This window comes from Schistocerca serialis, chromosome 8 (genome assembly GCF_023864345.2).
Source record: "Schistocerca serialis cubense isolate TAMUIC-IGC-003099 chromosome 8, iqSchSeri2.2, whole genome shotgun sequence".
In the NCBI taxonomy this organism is placed as follows: Eukaryota; Metazoa; Arthropoda; class Insecta; order Orthoptera; family Acrididae; genus Schistocerca; species Schistocerca serialis.
The window spans coordinates 537,429,678-537,446,912 of NC_064645.1; positions in this window are offsets into that span (position 1 = coordinate 537,429,678).

The window sequence follows — 17,235 nt, forward strand, 5'->3', positions numbered from 1 at the left end:
GTGCTCAGGGTAAGTGCCTCTACAACATATTTGAAGCACATTAAAATCCGTGATTTACTGTATGGAGGGTCCCCTTGTTAGTTATCAGTCAGTTTTATCGTGGTGTAAAGTAGCCACCGCAAATCTAGGACGATGTAATCTGCAACTTCATGTACTATGTGGAAGAGATATTATATTAAAAAAAGGGAGCTCTATTTCATGATGGAGGTTATAGTTCTCTCTCACTCAGTTGTGTGACTTGGTTTCTGGTAATGCGTTTGAACACCCACCGGGAGCGCCTATCGGTATTTGATGTCAGATCTGTTAAGGGTGTGGGCGGACGTCAAGTGGAATTTTCTGTAGGCCGTGAAAATATCCGTGATGAAAAGCCTGGTGATCAATGTGGGATGCATTATCGCTAGACCGTTATTCCAGGCTGTTTTACATTTGCGGAACCCAGCAGGCATATCCTGATCCTGCAAATTGTATGATTCATTCACGCCCAGAGGTAGCGGATGCATTTTTGGGGGTATGTGCTGATCGTCGAAAATGATAGCTGATACACGGCTCACTGCGCAATAAATTTGCTGCACCTGTGCTTGGAGGTGTCTGAGCGTACATTCTGCATCGCTTTTCGTAGTCCCAACTAGTTTCTACTCCTTAATACTGAAAGCCCTTCACTAAATCGATTTTTAAACTGTGAGTTCATAATGTACTATGACTCTAGCTTAATGGTCCGAAAATATTCCTAAGTGAATTAAATGCTATCTAATTTTATCTTGTATGATTTAGTCACCAGCGCAACGGATTAATGAAAAGGGTCTTCAACGTAAGTTAAACCAAAATAAACTGAAACCGTGACCCGCAAATAACCTTGTATACTTCATTGTGCACTTAATATACAGAAATGTGTCTTTATCTTAGGTAAATATCGACGTCTTCGCCACTGAAAACATGTGCATTTAAGCTTTACTGCGTCACGCACGTACCACACTACCTAAAAATTTTGTTTAAAAACAAGAAAAATCATCTATTCTGATAGCAGTTTGTTCTCTCTCGTCTTTAAATATAACGAAACCGAACGTCGATGAAGCTCTTAATTGAGCACATGTCAGGGTTTGTATAAATATCAGAAGTATCATAGACAGTCCTTTTTAGGACTAGTGTTGACTATAATATCCGTGAATGTCGAAGGAATATCTCCCTGCAAGCAACTCTTGCAAGACATGTGTCACACTAAGCACTGTGATGTTTTGTGTGTTCAAGAAATACGTAGGGATACCCAGCAGAGACGTCCTTCTGTTCCTGGAATGAAACTGGCTGCTGAAAGACCACATGCACGGTATGGAAGCGTCATCTTTATAAGACCTGACCTGGAAGTTTGTAGTGTTTGTCAGTCAGACGATAACAATAGTGAAATTGTTACTGTTGAGTTAAGTAACTGTACAGTCACATCAGTATATAAACCTCCAGCAACAGATTTTTCCTTCACCCCAACCGAAAATTTTATTACAGGGAAAGCTTCTATTGTGATAGGTTATTTCAACGGTCACAGCCAAGTTTGGGAGTACATTCAAGAGGATCAAAATGGTGAGGATGTCCTTCTGTGGGCTGAAACTTTCCATCTCTCCCTCCTTCATGACAGCAAACTACCTCATTCTTTCTACAGTAAAAAAAGACGCTGGGAACGTGGCTATAATCGGGATCTGCTTTTTGTAAGTGAAAGTTTTTTCATACGTGCACTAAATCCGTTTGTAACCCCATACCGAATATACATCATCAACCCATTATGTGTCAAGTTCTCCCACAAGTAAGACCTCAAGAAATCCCTCTCAGACGAAGGCACAACTTCAAAAAGGCTGATTGGCAGAAATTTTCAAAATTATTAGATGAGAAAATTGGAATTACAGATCCTGTGATAGATCAATATGAGAATTTTGTTAATATCGTTAATGCCTCCTCCCGAGCATCAATTCCAAGGGGATGCAGTACGAACTATATCAAGGGTATAAACCCTGAAACAGGCACTATTCTTGAAGAATACAACAGGAAGTTTGAAAAAGATCCTTTCAGTGAAGCTACATCGGACCTTGCACAGAATGTCCTCTCTTCAATATATGAGGCTAAGAGAGAAGAATGAATACAATTAATGGCCGACTGTGACATGAGTAAAAGTAGCCAAAAGGCCTGGAGGCTATTACGTCGCCTGAGTATTGATAACACTCGCGTCAACACATACGTTAATATTAAAGCAGACCAAATTGCTCACCAACTCCTCATTAATGGCAAATCAACTAAACCCAGAAATAGAGAGAAATCAATTATTCAGGCAAACGGATCAAGAGAATAGTATCTTATCTCCATCTTTCTCTCTTGAAGAATTGAATTCAGACCTGAGTAAATGTAAATTGGGAAAAGCAGCAGGACTGGACGTCATTAAAGCTGAACAAATCAAGAATTTTGGTCTGCTGCAATGCTTTGGTTACTGGAGTTTATGAACAACTGTATTCGAGAATACAAGATCCCTAAAGTATGACGAAAAGCAAGAGTAAGTGCTATACCGAAACCAGGAAAGGATAGGAAAGATCCCAAAAATTATAGACCAGTCTCCTTACTCTGTCACCTCTAAAAAATACTGGAGAGCATCATTCTTCAGAGAATGATTAGAAAGGTGGAGCCTCTTCTAATACCACAGCAAGCAGGATTCAGAGAAGTGGAAAGTTGCACGTCTCAGATATTAAACTTAACATATCGAAGTTGGATATGAGAAACAGCTCATTACAGGTGCTGTCTCAATCGATCTATCGGCGGCTTACGATACGATCAACCAATGGCTCCTTCTGAATAAAGTTATGATATAACTAAAGACTTCACATGCATGTGCAATATTAGAAACCTTCTCCAGAACCGCAGATTTTTTGTGGAATTTCACGGTAAGAAAAGTAGACGGAGAAGTCAGAAAAATTGGCTACCACAAGGCAGCGTGATTGCGCCGCTATTATTCAACATCTATACCAACGATCAACCTATCCCTGAAAGAACTCGAAGCTTTATTTACGCTGATGAGTGCGCTATGCTACTCAGGCTGACTGTTTTGAGACTGTAGAAGATACGCTATCAAAATCTTTGGAAGAATTCACTGTTTACTGTCACGGGAATTACTTGAAACCTAATCCTGCCAAAACTCAGACCTGCGCTTTCCACCTGAAGAAGAAACAGGCAAATAGATCCTTAAATATATCCTGGGGAGGCATCGTACTCTAACATAATCCTACTCCCAAATATCTTGGAGTAACTCTGGATCGTGCGCTAACATGTAAAAAGCGCTGCCTAAACACCAAACAGAAATTGGCAGCCAGAAATAACAGTGCGAAAATTGACAGGTTCATCATGGGGTGCTAATCAATGCACTGCGTGCACAAACGCGCTTGCTCTATGTTATTCCACTGCTGAATATGCATGTTCGGTATGGTACAAGCCCAGTCATGCCAGAAACGTAGATGTGGCTCTAAATGAGTCTTGCCGGATTATCACGTGTTGCTTAAGACCTACTCCCGTGGACAAACTCCATTGCCTCGCTGGCATAGTTCCTCCTGAAATGGAGCTCCTAACGCTCTGTACGACGCAGAGAAGAAATTTGGGTGGACACTGCGTCCACAGCGGCTGCACTCCAGCTAGAAATTAGCTGTAGCAACGTTTAACTCCAACTGTGGAGAAACGAACCAGCCAAATTACACTCCTGGAAATGGAAAAAAGAACACATTGACACCGGTGTGTCAGACCCACCATACTTGCTCCAGACACTGCGAGAGGGCTGTACAAGCAATGATCACACGCACGGCACAGCGGACACACCAGGAACCGCGGTGTTGGCCGTCGAATGGCGCTAGCTGCGCAGCATTTGTGCACCGCCGCCGTCAGTGTCAGCCAGTTTGCCGTGGCATACGGAGCTCCATCGCAGTCTTTAACACTGGTAGCATGCCGCGACAGCGTGGACGTGAACCGTATGTGCAGTTGACGGACTTTGAGCGAGGGCGTATAGTGGGCATGCGGGAGGCCGGGTGGACGTACCGCCGAATTGCTCAACACGTGGGGCGTGAGGTCTCCACAGTACATCGATGTTGTCGCCAGTGGTCGGCGGAAGGTGCACGTGCCCGTCGACCTGGGACCGGACCGCAGCGACGCACGGATGCACGCCAAGACCGTAGGATCCTACGCAGTGCCGTAGGGGACCGCACCGCCACTTCCCAGCAAATTAGGGACACTGTTGCTCCTGGGGTATCGGCGAGGACCATTTGCAACCGTCTCCATGAAGCTGGGCTACGGTCCCGCACACCGTTAGGCCGTCTTCCGCTCACGCCCCAACATCGTGCAGCCCGCCTCCAGTGGTGTCGCGACAGGCGTGAATGGAGGGACGAATGGAGACGTGTCGTCTTCAGCGATGAGAGTCGCTTCTGCCTTGGTGCCAATGATGGTCGTATGCGTGTTTGGCGCCGTGCAGGTGAGCGCCACAATCAGGACTGCATACGACCGAGGCACACAGGGCCAACACCCGGCATCATGGTGTGGGGAGCGATGTCCTACACTGGCCGTACACCACTGGTGATCGTCGAGGGGACACTGAATAGTGCACGGTACATCCAAACCGTCATCGAACCCATCGTTCTACCATTCCTAGACCGGCAAGGGAACTTGCTGTTCCAACAGGACAATGCACGTCCGCATGTATCCCGTGCCACCCAACGTGCTCTAGAAGGTGTAAGTCAACTACCCTGGCCAGCAAGATCTCCGGATCTGTCCCCCATTGAGCATGTTTGGGACTGGATGAAGCGTCGTCTCACGCGGTCTGCACGTCCAGCACGAACGCTGGTCCAACTGAGGCGCCAGGTGGAAATGGCATGGCAAGCCGTTCCACAGGACTACATCCAGCATCTCTACGATCGTCTCCATGGGAGAATAGCAGCCTGCATTGCTGCGAAAGGTGGATATACACTGTACTAGTGCCGACATTGTGCATGCTCTGTTGCCTGTGTCTATGTGCCTGTGGTTCTGTCAGTGTGATCATGTGATGTATCTGACCCCAGGAGTGTGTCAATAAAGTTTCCCCTTCCTGGGACAATGAATTCACGGTGTTCTTATTTCAATTTCCAGGAGTGTAGTTAACTGTTTTTGCGAGAACTGAGAGGGCACTATAATATGCACGCTGCTCCAACCATGCGCGTGTATATCGCCACCTACAAAGACTAGGGATGATTATGTGTTTTGTCGCATAACTAGAAACATAGGAAAAGTTTCTGCTGGAAAGTTCAGCAAAGGCTAGATTAGTTTTATAGGAATTTCAGCAGGAGAGAGCGGCCTTCCAGTCGGCAGCTCGTCGCAGCTTAAGGTAAATACTGCTTGCAGAGGTGTAAACTTTGTTGGTTCACCACCTTGCGTCCACTGTAAACTCGAGCGGCCTAGGGTAATCTTGCACTAAAATTTGTCACATAACTAACCATCCATTATAGACTTGATTCTCATCTCAAATAGTACCGAACTTTGAACCGGAATCGGACGATTTTCGTAGTACTGACCAACATCATAACATGTGTGTAGGAGCAATTTTGTAGAGAAACACCGGCCAGAGTGGCCGAGCGGTTCTAGGCGCTTCAGTCTGGAACCGCGTGACCGCTACGGTCGCAGGTCCGAATCCTGCCTCGGGCATGGATGTTTATGATGTCCTTAGGTTAGTTAGGTTTAAGTAGTTCTAAGTTCTAGGGGACTGATGACCTCCGCTGTTAAGTCCCATAGTGCTCAGAGCCACTTGAACCATTTTTTTGTAGAGAAACTTGCAATTAAACTTTCATATTACTGTGCTTAGGATTAATGTTCTTTCAGAGAGTTAATATTTAATAGTGTTGTATATAAGATTATCTCACTTTTTGATGCTGGGGAGATGCTTATCCATTGCGCTGTTTGAAAACTGTGTAAAAGCTGTAATTTTTATGCTAAAATCTGCGACATTAAACTTTTCATTTCAACTTAAACAGTTTTTCTCAGTTCTAGAACAAGCACCCACTTTACAAGAGGTACTGGAGTGTACAGCAATCTGGGCCACCATCTCTGAAGGTCTCCCTGTATAGTGGTACAACATGCAATGGTGGTTTTCTTGAGCAATAGAAAGGGCGGAAATGATATTTATGTTGATCTCTATTCCAGTTTTCTGTACATGTTCCAGAACTCTCGGAACTGGGGTGATGCAAAACTTTCTTTGATGTGTATATATCCTCCACTGGTAGCTGGTGCTGCCACCTGTGTTCTGTAAGTGTTTATTACACGTTGATGCCGAATGTAGACCGTGGTCACTTTAATATGACTGGACCGTACAGTTGAGCAACGTATGCACAAAATATGTTGGTCCATGTCTGCACAAACGGTGTGGTAGGGGAAGCAACACCGGTAGGGTTAGGGCTCTGGCTTGAATGATCACCATGCGGTAGGGAAGATGGATTGCGACAGCTGAAGCCTATTCTCAGACGCATGTCTCGAGTAACAAATAAGCTGCAGCTAGCGAGTCTAGAGACGACAGTATTAACATCTTATCAGTAAGACCAATAATTCGACAAATATAGACATTCAAGTCAATAGTTTCTTACAAGTGTACCTAAGAAGAGGGTCAGCCAAAACAAAAGAAGTCAGGCCACGTATTACAGAAAGAAAATCTCGTTGAAAAGAGGGGTGTAAATTTAGCCTAGGAGACAATATCTCTTACTACGATATTGTTGTTGTTGTTGTGGTCCTCAGTCCTGAGACTGGTTTGATGCAGCTCTCCATGCTACTCTATCCTGTGCAAGCTTTTTCATCTCCCAGTACCTACTGCAACCTACATCCTTCTGAATCTGCTTAGTGTATTCATCTCTTGGTCTCCCTCTACGATTTTTACCCTCCACGCTGCCCTCCAATACTAAATTGGTGATCCCTTGATGCCTCAGAACATGTCCTACCAACCGATCCCTTCTTCTGGTCAAGTTGTGCCACAAACTTCTCTTCTCCCCAATCCTATTCAATACTTCCTCATTAGTTACGTGATCTACCCATCTAATCTTCAGCATTCTTCTGTAGCACCACATTTCGAAAGCTTCTATTCTCTTCTTGTCCAAACTATTTATCGTCCATGTTTCACTTCCATACATGGCTACACTCCATACGAATACTTTCAGAAATGACGTCCTGACACTTAAATCAATACTGGATGTTAACAAATTTCTCTTCTTCAGAAACGCTTTCCTTGCCATTGCCAGCCTACATTTTATATCCTCTCTACTTCGACCCTCATCAGTTATTTTGCTCCCCAAATAGCAAAACTCCTTTACTACTTTAAGTGCCTCATTTCCTAATCTAATTCCCTCAGCATCACCCGACTACGATATTGCAAATGTAAAATGGAGAGCATTGGTTCTGCGGAAATTTTGTGTCTTTCTCTGACAACTAGTTACGCAACATTACGAAAAAAATTTTTCTGCTCTTTCCTCTTCCTATGGAAGTACTTGACGCTTTGATTCCCCTCTCTTTTATTCCCTTTATTGAGCGACTGAAATTGCTAGCAGTTTCTCTCAGGCACAGTTCTGAATGAGATGTTTGCTTCATTGTTTGCCTGCTTGTTCCCACACAAATTTAACGGCATTGGGTACAATCACTTATGTCTGATTGTGAAGAACTTTCCCAGCCCTTGCCGTGCTTGAAGACTGCGGTGTCATACTATGCAATGAAGAGACAGCATCGAATAAGGTTATGGATCGCAGCAGTTGCCACCTCATTTTGCACGAGTTCTACCTATCTGTATCCGACAAATACACGTAAATTATTTATTATAATTCCTCCTTAGTTTTGTTTTATTATGCTGCTGACTCGTTTGGAACTACCAAATTCATTTTCAAATCAGACCTGTTGAAGCTATTATGAGAAAACATAAAATAAAAATTAGAATTAATTGTTGCACCTTCAATGTGTGGTGGGGCTAGGATGAAGTGGGTGTCACATTCATTTGAAAAAATTCCATTTATTACGATATTAAAAGGCAGCAAACATTACTTTAAGATAATTTTAAGAATCCCTACTATCAATTTGCGTGTTAGAATTTTCAAACCTAACATTCCCAGCAAGTTTATTGTTCAAATGTGTGTGAAATCTTACGGGAATTATCTGTTAAGGCCATCAGTCCCTAAGCTTACACACTACTTAACCTAAATTATCCTAAGGACAAACACGCACACCGATGCCCGAGGGTGGATTCGAACCTCCGCCGGGACCAGCCGGCAAGTTTACTGTTATGGTCCCTCACACAATAAGAGTAATGATAATAATATTAATGAATTCGAAAGTACTTAAGATGATATGATTAACAAGGCAGAGTTTCAGAATGCTTGATTACACATAATTTCTCACACAATTATAGCAAGGCAGAATTTCAAACACTTACTTCGAACTAAAAGAGAACCTGATATAAATTTACGACTTACCTTTGCAAGCACACAACATAAATGATTTTGAGAAGCATCCCTTTCGCAACAGAAAAAAGTTTTAACGGAACAGTACGTAGGCATATACTCAATTGATGAAGAACATGCCTGGATAACATGGGCTGTAGCGGCAGGTGACACTACTGTCTAATTTACCAAATGAGAAGCATTACAACTCAACACCATTCGCAGTTATCAAAATAAGTTCCTCCGCAGTTACTTTTAGCACCTACAACCCAGGAATCTTTACTTGCTTTATGATAACATCGGCCCCTCTTTACACGACATAACCAGCACAGCGGCCGTACGGACACATCAGAACGTCGTTCAGCGGCGTCTAACAAATTTAAACCTCAGCAACGAGCTTTCTTTGCCATGGGCACCAACTAGTACACCAGTGACATGTGTGATGGTGACCGCCAATGTCACCTGTACCGACCAAGTCGACAAGCTGCGTCGGTGTAGCGAACTGCGTGCTGCAGGGAGAGCGAGGCGAGGCTGAGCCTTCCAGGTTGCAGACTCCATCCAGACAGCAGCTGCTGCGATGTGTCGGGCTAGCCGCGGCTGCAACCAGGCGGCGCCACACGGCAGCGAGTTCAGGAGGGGCGGGCGTGGAGATTCAAGTCGCCTGAGCTGGTGACGACTACAACCAGCACAAACATAAAAAATACAGTTCTTAAAAATTGTAGTAGTTGTTCACTGAACTGTAACATACCTGCTTCGTTTGGAGACAATCAGTTCACGCATGGTTTAGCTACAATCAGTTCACACACAGATAATATAGCAATGGAATAGCGATATGCACATACACAGATAACGTTAGTATCGTTTAGCCCTCCTCCTGTTCCCCTCCCCAAATTCCATAAGTCCCTCCAGATCCTTGAGCGTCATGCACTCCGCCTAGCCTTCTGTATATGCCTTCCGTCCACCACGCTGATCCTCTATGACCTCATTCCTTTTCCCCATCTGCACCTATTCCTCGAACATATCCGAATGCTCTACACCTTGCGACCGAACCGCCGAATCTTTCCATCAGTAAATGGGGTATGTTCTCAAGTGACTCCGTTGTTTTAACCCCTCCACTGACAGAATGACCCGCTTCCTACTTCCGTATGTATAAAGCCAATACGGACTTGTAGCTGTCACGCCTTTGCGCTTACTGCTACGTATTTTAACCGTAAATAGCTCAGCCCTAATGGTAAGAGTTAGTAGTGAATTCACGTTATTAATCTTTGAAGACAGCACAGCTGCCACAAGCTCAGCTCACTTTTACTCCACTCCTACCCTCGCCATTACACCACATTAACTAGGTGCTACATGGACCTTGCTAAATTCACTTGCGTATACATTTTTGACCGTTACTCGCCAGTATTTACCTATTGGATTAGTACACTCCTAACCGGACTATTTCTCAAAGAGCTGTGATGATTGAACGGGTTCGATCCACGGCCTACAGTGCCCTACAGTTCACACGGTAACACTGCCTACCTGACCCACTTAACTTGGTAGTGAGCTTATGTATCCAATCACCACTGCTAGCAGCAGTGGGTAATCCTATCAGCACGACGAGAGCAGCAGACTTACCGTCGAATCCTCCTGAAAATACTTATAACTACGGTCGCCAGCTCTGAAGGAGCAAAAGAATAAATCAGTTTTTTGGCTCGTTTCAAAGTGAAACGGCTTAAGTTGAATTTAAACTTAATTCTGAATATTACTATTTCTGATCATTCTAGGTGATTCTACAAAGCAAATACTCTCTCAATTTCTGTGAGTTGGCTTGGTAATTACCACCAAGACAACTTATGCAACTTAGGTTAACAAAATTCTATCCTTCAACTTATTTAATGATTTTGGATATTACTCTTTGGACAATTGATATAGAATTAGTTAAGTGACTTTACTTGAAAGGTTACTCAGAAAAATTTAAGTAACTATAAATAGGCGACTCATTCTGGAGTGACCATTGCTCTTTTCAGCATTCTTATACGCTAAAGTATTCTACACCCAAAAGAATTGTAAATGAAAGAGGCGATGGTGGCCTCAGTCTGATTTCACTACACTATGTTTCAGGTTACTACACTTTACAATGAACAACATGCGTCGTAATTTTACTCATTACTATATTCTGTCTTCTGCACTTGCACAAAAGAAAACTGGTATTCTCATTTTACATGTATACAAAGTTCGACTTAACAATTGCAAGCAGTCTTGCCTTGGGTAGACGTGTCGGTGCTGGTGGTGAGATGCCTGTGGCTAACGCAGCTCTTCACGCCTCATGCCCTTAATGGCGGCTGGAACTACGAGCTGTAGCACTCGTATAAGCTACTGCACGTCCGCCATAAAATCTGGGCGCAGGAACTCTTACAATCAGCCCCAGTGGCATAGAGACGGCTTCGACAACCATTCGTCGCGTTCTACTCCACAAACGGCGACGATATTCGCCTCCTCGCTGTTGCACAATCACTTTTGCGTGAGCACAGTTACGCACGTCCGATCACGTCAACACTCCCCAGGCCATTCCATTGTTCAGTCCCTGTGTCTCCAGCTACCTCTAGCTACGCTCGTATCACCGAGAGTGGGGCGTTCCCCTACCACCTTTTCACCGAAATCATTTAGTATTTAAGAATATTTATATTTATTACCCTGGAGTTCATACCAGTCATAATAATTTACTACTAGCGCTTTATAACATTAAATCATACAGTAATAGCTTATAATTACCAGGAAAAAGAATACATTTGACTCCGATAGCTTAGTGCATTGTCTGAGAGGCAGCGCTAATTCCCAGTTTCGCCAATAGATGGCATCAGGGTGCACTCCCGGGCAGTCTCACACCAGCGCGCCTGTTTCCGATGCGCGGGCTCCAAATTACGGTCAGCCCACCATCATTTCAGTTCCGTTACAACCTCCCGCCGTCTTGATCCCCCTCACCCCCTGGTTGCCACTCTCCTCTCCCGTCCCCATTCCCTGCCACGCCTTCACTGTTGTGTCCCCCCTACCCTCCATCTCTACACCCTTCATCTCCTCTCCCAAGGTGGCTTCCATCAACTCCCCCTCCCGGATGATGCCCTCTCTCCCTCCATTTATCCCTCCTATCAACTCTGACCCTGCCCCCTCCTTTCCTCCATCCTTTCCCTGGGCACCCTTCAAAATGGTTCAAATGGCTCTGAGCACTATGGGACTTAGCATCTATGGTCATCAGTCCCCTAGAACTTAGAACTACTTAAACCTAACTAACCTAAGGACATCACACACGTCCATGGCCGAGGCAGGATTCGAACCTGCGACCCTAGCAGTCGCGCGGCTCTGGACTGAGTGCCTAGAACCGCTAGACCACCGCGGCCGGCCTGGGCTCCCTCTTCCCCCCCTTCCATCCTGTTTTCTCCCCACCTAACCTCTCTCTACCTCCCTTCTCCCCCCCCCCCACACCCCGAGTCCTTTTTGTATTCCCGTCCTCTGCCCTCCCCACTCCCTGTCGTGTCTGTCCAGCACCCCCCACCCCTCTTATGGGTCCTCATCCTCCATTGGCTCCTTTCCCCCTCACCCCCTTCGTTTTTCCTCTCCTTCACCCCTTTTTTCCCATCATCTGTCCCATTTCCCCCCACCTGCTCTCAGCTGTGGTCTGTCATATTTGCCAACGTTTTAGTGCAGTGTTTCAAGTGAATGTTCCGTGTTGTTTCGTCTTTCCAAAGTGTTGTGAACAGAAACCATGCTGTCACTGGGTGTGAATTTTATGCCTTTTGCGAACAGAAAACATACTGCCGCCATTTTTTTAAATTGTCTGTCTATTATTTTACCTGTCTGCTTCATATGTATTTTTTTAGCGTCATCATCCCTTTGTTCTATGTTTTAAGTTCCACGATTTTTTTTTTCGCCATGTTACCATGTAAGTCTCCGATTTTACCGCCTGTTTTTATTCTTTATTATCTTCATCTTTTTAAAACAAAGTCTGTAGGCTGAAGAACAGCATCCTAAGCTGCTGCCAGCCCGCCCCCTTCGGGGGGAATCGAAACCTAATAAAGTAAACAAAAAAAAGTATCGTTTACACAAGGTATAAAAGGGTAGTGCTTTCGTGGACCTGTCATTTCTACTCAGGTGATTTACGACGTGAATATGGTCATATGACGGAATTAACAGACTTTGAATGCTGAATGGTAGTTGGAACTATGCACATGGCACATTCCATTTCGAAAATCGTTGGAAGTTCAATATTAAGAGCGAGCCGAGAACAGCAAATTTCAGGCATTACCTCTCACCACTGATAACGTGGTGGCTGACGATCTTCGCTGCGTGAAATAAACGCAGTAATGAATGTGGGATGTACTACAAACGTATCCGTTAGGACACCGCTGCGAAATTTAGCGTTAATGGGCTATGGCGGCAGACGACCGACGCGAATGGCTTTGCTAACAGCGCCAAATCGCCTGCAGCACCTCTCCTGGGCTTATGACCACATCGGTTGGACCCCAGACGACTGTATAACTGTAGCGTGGTCAGATGAGTCACTGTCTTAGTTGATAAGAGCTGATGGTATGGCTCAAGTGTGGCAAAGGCCCCACGAAGCCATGTACCCAGTTGTCAACAAGGCGCTGTGTAAGCTGGTTATGCCTCCATAAGAATGTGGGCTATGTTTGCATGGAATGCACTGGGTCCTCTGGTCCAACTGAACTACTTGGGGACCATTTGCAGCCAATCACGAACTTCATATTCCCAAACAACCATGAAATTTTTATAGATGACAATACGCAATGTCACTGGGCCACTATTGTTTGCGATTGGTTTGAAGAACATTCGAACAATTCGAGTAGAGGATTTGGCCACCCATACCGCCCGACATGAATCTCGTCAAACACTTTTGGGACATCATCGAGAGAGTTCTTGCAAAAATTCCTGCACTGGCAACACCATCGTAGCTGTGGACGGCATTAGAGGCAGCATGGCTCGTTATTTCTGCAGGGGTTTTCCAGCGACTTGTTCAGTCCATGCCACGTCGAGTTACTGCACTGTACCGGGCAAAAGGAGGTCATTGTATTATGGGGTATCAGACAACTTTTGTCACCTTACTGTCCTGCCAAGAGCACTAACGCGCTGCTTCCTGGACTCGGGTAGGCGCGCTGGCCCCGGATCGAATCTGCCTGGCGGATTAACGACGAGTGCCGATGTGCCGGCCAGCCTGGATGTTGTTTTTAGGCGGTTTTCCACATCCCGCTAGGTGAATACCAGGCTGGTCCCCATGTTCCGCCTCAGTTACACGGCGCACAGACATCTGAACACATTCGCTCTATTCCATGGATTACACTCGTCGCAGACAGTTGGGGTACACAAATTCCGTCCCGGGGGTACGGGGTGGCGGCAGGAAGAGCATCCGGCCACCCCTTAACGATTAACATGCCAAATCCGATTAAGCATGGCCGACCCTGCGTAACTGAGATACAGGCCTGAAGCAATAGAACTGTACTGCATAATCACATGGAATGTCAGACCAGTTTCACAGTGTAGATGTATTCTTGAGGTGCAGTCGAATCCGACTAAGTACTAGCGCGTTGCATCTTGTGTGTAAACTGTTCATGCACAGCTTTAGAGCCGGCCGTTGTGGCCGAGCGGTTCTAGGCGCTTCAGTCGGGAACCGCACGACCACTACGGTCACAGGTTAGAATCCTGCCTGGGTCATGGATCTGTGTGATGTCGTAAGGTTAGTTAGGTTTAAGTAGTTCTAAGTTCTAGGGGACTGATGACCTCAGATGTTAAGTCCCTTAGTGCTCAGAGCCACAGCTTTATATGTGCTCCACACGTATTACATGATAAATAACAGTCCATACGCACGGGGTGAACGTTAATAAAACCGAGAAACTGCAGGGACGGAAAAAGGTACTTTGAACATGTCTCGGGAAATGCATCGTTGCTACTGTAGATAGCGCTGACGAATAATGATTCTCTGACCACGTGCAGTGTGTTCCTTGTGTCGTGCAGACTGAATGATGGCCTCGGCATACCGTAAGCAGCAGAATGGTCCTCTATTCATGTCGGGAACAAGCCAGTTTGGTGTTTGTGTATGGCCAAGCAGAAGGAAAACGGTCGAGAGGCACCACTGTTATACCAAAACAAGTACCTTCACAGACACCAAGTACACAAGCAACAGTTCAAGCTCTTTTGGGCGTTTACGTGATCATGGGCCGTTTAATACAGACGAACGTACAGGGAGGCGGCGGACCATGTGCACACCAGATTTGGATAGGGTTCCGCAGGATTCTGAAACGAACCCTAGTACAAACTCCAGGCAAGTGGCCCGTCAACATGGTGTACACCAAAGTACAATTATGTGTAACCTGTATGACAACTGATACAATCCCTATCACGTGCAACGAGAGCAAGGATTATCAGCAGCGGATTTCCCTCCATGAGAAGGATTTTGTCGATGGTTTTAGCACCGCACCGTCACAGTCATAGGGATAGCTGTCATCAGTCCTCTATACCGACGAAGCAGTCTTTAGCAGAACTGGCATCATCAGTCTGCATAACTGTCGTCTCTGGGCTACAGACAATCCTCAGGGAATGGTTGAAGAGTCTCATCAGCATCTGTTCTGGGCTACAGACAATACTCGGGGAAAGGTTTAGGCGTTTCATCAACATCGGTTCAACTTCAATGTGTGGGCAGGAATTCTTGGCGACCACACAGTGGGACCAGTTATTATTCCATGCCTCGTCAAAGGAACGCACTAGGACTTTCTGGGCTCCTTGAGAGTGTGTCTTTGGCAATGCGAGAAGTTATGTGGTTTCTGCAAGACGGAGCACCACCCGAATTCCGTATCACAGTTCGCCGACACCTCAACAACATCTTCCCTGGACGATGGATACGATGCGGAGGCCCTGTAAAATGGCCTGCTAGATCACCGGATTTAAATCCCCAAAATTTATTCCTCTTGGGGCATATGAAACGCGTTTTGTATGTTGAACCGGTTCCTGATCTGCAAACCCTTCAACTGCGTCTTCACAATGCCTGTGACACTATTCGGGGAAAGGACAAAACGTGCGAAAGAATGCGGCACTCTATGGAGGACGATTGCATTGCATCCTATGGGGGCCACTTTGAATATCTGTTGTGACGTGGATGCCATGCAGCTCTGTACTGTGTTCGGGGATAATTCATTGTCGTTGCAAGCACAACGTCCATTTTTGGACTCATGTTCGTAGGACTTTTCTTCGTCCATTGTCAGTTAGGAATCAGTCCCCGCAGTTTGTCGGTTTTATTAATGTTCAAACCTTATAAACAATTATACAACATGCATATTAACCAGTCTATGTTAAGATAATTCCAGTTACATAATGTACAGTAACATTTGCTTATCACTAACAGTTAGTTCGTTAAAATAACTAAACTTTATTGAGAAAGAGAGACTTCAATGTTTACATTCTTACAACGGAATAGTGCAAATAAAAGAAGTCTAACATACATATCACTCATGACAAAGTAAAATACTACTGTTTGTTCTGACATTGCAGCAAAAGATTGCCATTTGTTATTTGTCATGTAAGATTTTCGACGTGCACGTAAAGTGCACATGATCAGCTTCGATTTTGTAGATGTGACGCGGCGTTAGCTCTAGGCTCATGCACAGATACCAAACGAGACACTAACGACGTCAGATGTTTTGCTATGTTACTTTCTCCAGCACTAGCCCTTAATCTAGTTCGGCTGCACTGCACATCATGTACACATCTACTTTGTGAAACTGGTCTGATATTCCATGTGACAATGTGTTATGTGTATATTACATATGTGAGACTAGACTGTCGCCAAACCAAGCACTATTAGTGAGGTATGTTGTTGAGCAATTACTGAAATTTTAAGAAGTGTATTTTTATGTTTTGCAATTTTTCTTTTATGAGCTCTTATACAAGTTTTGTGTTTTAGTTTTAATAGGCTGGCTTTCTGTTGAAATTGGTTGGCCGAAACTAGTCACCAGAATAGTAAAAGCAACTGCTATTGAATTACAATAAAGAATTTTTGTTATCCAAGTTGCTGGTTGTGTCCTGACTACATGCTGGAAATACCTAAATACACTCTGTGTGGAAAGGGAACATCGTGCGGGGAGTAAACAGCCCTTTCCGATTAGGTGGCCGAGTTTACTATCCCTCGGGGTCTCCCAGCCAACAATGCTGTACATCTGTTCCCTATCTTTCTAGCCCATCAAACCTATACCAGTTACTGTATTGTAGATGCATAAGACACTAGGTAGCCTCTGTCCTTGATGAACTGTTAGTAATCCATATCTTTTGCATTAATGGGTTAATTAAATTGAGACCCAAAACCTTTCACACTTCAATGCATGCCAGTCTTTTTTCCCAAGACTTTCCTGATGCGCTGACATTGTGGAATTTTATCTAGTTTATAGTCAATACTGTTTCTTGCAAGCTATAGGATCATCTGAAAATACGCGGGTGTGCAAAACTTTAGGGTGAAAATAACTTTCACAGCGTGATGTGTCACTGCCAAGTAATATAGCTCTACTAAACATGGCCAATACGTAGAAAGCAGTGATTCAGTGTGGTAGAGAAGGTAACTGAAAGAATGATGCAGTGAGATGAACAGATGGTTCAAATGGCTCTGAGCACTATGGGACTCAACTGCTGAGGTCATTAGTCCCCTAGAACTTAGAACTAGTTAAACCTAACTAACCTAAGGACATCACAAACATCCATGCCCGAGGCAGGATTCGAACCTGCGGCCGTAGCGGTCTTGCGGTTCAAGACTGCAGCG